We start from the raw sequence: 3,266 nt of genomic DNA, 5'->3' as shown, positions 1-3,266 counted from the left end.
ACAGCCATTTGTCCGAAATGGTATAGGGTTTCCTACCTGAGCAGGGGGTTGGACTAAATGACCTCCAAGGTCCCTTCCAACTTCATCATTATTATTATTATTAACCCTCAACTAAGACATCAGGGATATTTCCAACTCTGCATATATTCTCTGTCTTCAGAGAAATAGAAATCTCCTGGATGAGGGAGGAATACTTCAACGAAAGCCAAATCAGTCTGTGCTTCATCTGAGTGCCACAAAGACCCACCAGGAAGCAGAGCAGCTGTTTTCCCAAAACCCACCCATAAAAATGTGTCGCCCATGATAGCAGTGCCAACCCCAGATTTCCATCACTTACTTCTAAGGGCTCTTCCCAAAGTCCATCCATTGGTGAACATGGCCGAGCATTATCATCATGGACTGTAGATTTTGGGCAGCAATTCAGTAAGGAATTTTCTTTGACCCATTCGGACACTGCAAGTCCTGAGCCTCCCATCTTTTATAGCCATAGCAGGTTAGATGTTCAACTAAGTCTGCTGCTCTTCTCAGGGCTTTTGTAACAGCTAACAAATAGGAGTGTTTCAATACAAGGAAGATGCACCGTTGCCTTAGGTAAGAACTAAATTGCAACAGTTCACTGAGGTGATATGATGCAATCATTACAACTCCATAAATAGAGAGCCATGTCTGTCCCAGGAGTAAGATTTGGTCCAGAACCAGTCTCAGCATGAAGATCCTTTATCTGCTGTTCACATTTCTTTTCCTTGCATTCCTGTCTGAACCAGGTAAGAAACAAAATTACTGATAATTTACAAAGGATTGGTAACTCACTCCTTTTTAAACAAATACGATCATCACTGAAAGTAGGATAATCTTCAACATCTTTTTGTTTTACTTTACAGAAATAGCTTTGAACAGTATAGACTATTGACAACATGAGCCTCCAAATATTTAAAAAATATGCCATTGATTTTTCTTTTGATTCACAATTCTTGAAAGATGTTTATTGGGGGTTTTGTTAATGTAGCTTATTTTTGTTGATTTACTTCACTTTAACATTGGTTTACAAAATTCTCAGCTCACTCAAGGTCTTCATCCAAAACACACAATGCAACTGGCCACTGTAACTCAGCAAGGATCCTTGGCAATACTGGAGAGAAATATATCACAGTAAGATCTATCCTTCATATGAGATAGAATTATTTCTTCCCTCCTACATTAATAGATGTAGGCTTACCAGCTAATTCATCTTTGAGTCAGACTTCAAACCTGGGTTAAGGGCTGATTTATTTGAGGTGCTGCAGGAGATCAGCAGAGATGGATCTGTGTGGTCAGAGAAATCTTGCTGTGGTCCTAGGAATCCTGCAATTGTTGGAAGGATGCTTCCATTCCCATCTTGGATGAATAGTTACAAAAGCTGATGGAGTTAGCAGAGATGGCTAAACTGACAGTTTTGATAAAAGAAAAGAATATAAGTACTTTTGTTTGTACTTGGATACTGCTTCTGGACTTTGTGCTATAATTAGCTATAATTTGTGCTATAATTCTATAATTTCACACAGTCTCATTCTTCCCTTTGGGTTTATTTATTTATTGTAGTGATTACTTTGCCACTGATGTCTTCCAGCTAATGTAGTTGCTTGGGCAGAAATAGTATAAAATCAGATTTAAGCTTTTCACTAAGATCTTGGAAAGAAGCAGAAAAAAAATTCTTAAGATTATTTTTTCTCAAGTTCAATACCATTTTGAATACCATTTAAATACAACTTAGAATAAGAATGACTTTGTCTGATGACTTAATATCAGCACAGCCTGGAACTTGATAAAGATAAATATGCCACTGATTTTTCTTTTGATTCACAATTCTTGAAATAACTTTATTGGGGGTTTTGTTATTGTAGCTTATTTTTTTTTTGGTAGGCTTCACTTTAGTATTGGTTTACCCAATTCTCAGCCAAATATGTTTTGTTTGAATAAGGAGGCACAATGGAGAAACAATTTGGTCTAGTGATTAGAGCAAAACACGACAACTCTGGGTACTGAGTTCTAGTCCCACCTTGGGCCTGAAAGCTGACTGAGTGAATTTGGCTAAACTGACAGTTTTGATAAAAGAAAAGAATAAAAGTACTATTGTTTCTACTTGGAAACTGCTTCTGGCCTTTGTGCTTGAGGTGGAAAAAAATGATACTATGATTTTGGGGTTTACTGATTAGACTGATTTGTTGATAGAGAAATGGCTAGTTCATACTAATACAGAAATGAAAAAAGCTGAGATTCGATTTTCATGCCTTATTTTATTGCAACAGGGAATCGGAAGTCAACGCCTTTTGTTTCTTCCCCCCACTTTCCACATTTCCTCTTTCCCTGTGGTTGTTCCTTACTATTTGCTTTTTATTTTCATATTTTTATGTTATAAATGAATAAAAATATAAATGGATAAAGGAATCCTGCAGTTCTGTAGAAGGAGGTAGTGTCTTGGAAGAAAAAATATATTTAAATATTAAGGAATCTTTACTCATCGTTTACCTGTCTCCTCTTTTTCTTTTCATAGGGAATGCCCAAGGACAGTGTTTTTCTCGAGGAGGACACTGCTTTGACAAACTATGTCCTCGTGGACATTTTAATCTTGGGCAGCTGGACTGTGGGCGGGAACACAAGTGCTGTGAACGGTAAGAAAACTCTCCTCTAATAGAGATACTACAGATACAGTACATAATGAGATTCTCTGCCTGATATTGTTTGCATTCAGAAAGCTTTGCAAAGCAAAGAATTTACTTTAAACTCACTTTGATCAACTTATTATTTTTTTCTCATTTGTATAGCAAAATTGGAAAATAATGCCATCTCCATCTAGGACCATGCATATCTTCAAGATATGGCCAAGGACCTGAGATTGCCGCCTGCTATCGCTTTATCTTTCTTTATCTAAATAAAATTGCTACCCATCAAACTCTAAAACATTTGTGGAGAGAGGGGGGGAGGCAGGGAGAGGGAGGGAGAGGGAGGGAGGGGGAGAGAGAGGGAGGGGGACGGAGGGGGGAGGGGAGGGAGAGAGAGGGAGGGAAGGGGAGGGAGGGAGAGAGAGAGAGAGGGAGGGGGAGGGGAGGGGGAGGGAGGGGGAGAGAGAGGGAGGGAGGGAGGGAAAGAAAGAGAGGGAGGGAGGGGGAGAGAGAGGGAGGGGGAGGGAAGGAGGGAGAGAGGGGGAGAGAGAGGGAGGGAGAGAGGGGAGGGGGAGGGAGGGGGAGAGAGAGGGAGGGAGGGGGAGGGAGGGAGGGAGGTGTTGCCTG

At 40.2% G+C, this 3,266-nt stretch overlaps 1 long non-coding RNA gene across 1 annotated transcript; it reads left to right on the top strand.

Moving 5' to 3' along the window:
- The first annotated feature begins 655 nt into the window (after positions 1-655).
- Positions 656-2,929, top strand: LOC120298747. The gene is made up of 3 exons (XR_005554188.1): positions 656-764; positions 2,531-2,648; positions 2,802-2,929. It is a non-coding gene; the product is annotated as an uncharacterized LOC120298747 (long non-coding RNA).
- Positions 2,930-3,266: the final 337 nt, after the last annotated feature.

Source organism: Crotalus tigris, unplaced genomic scaffold, assembly GCF_016545835.1.
Source record: "Crotalus tigris isolate CLP2741 ecotype Arizona unplaced genomic scaffold, ASM1654583v1 scf7180000024120.132558, whole genome shotgun sequence".
Lineage (NCBI taxonomy): Eukaryota > Metazoa > Chordata > Lepidosauria > Squamata > Viperidae > Crotalus > Crotalus tigris.
This window is presented reverse-complemented; position numbering and strand designations above follow the sequence as displayed.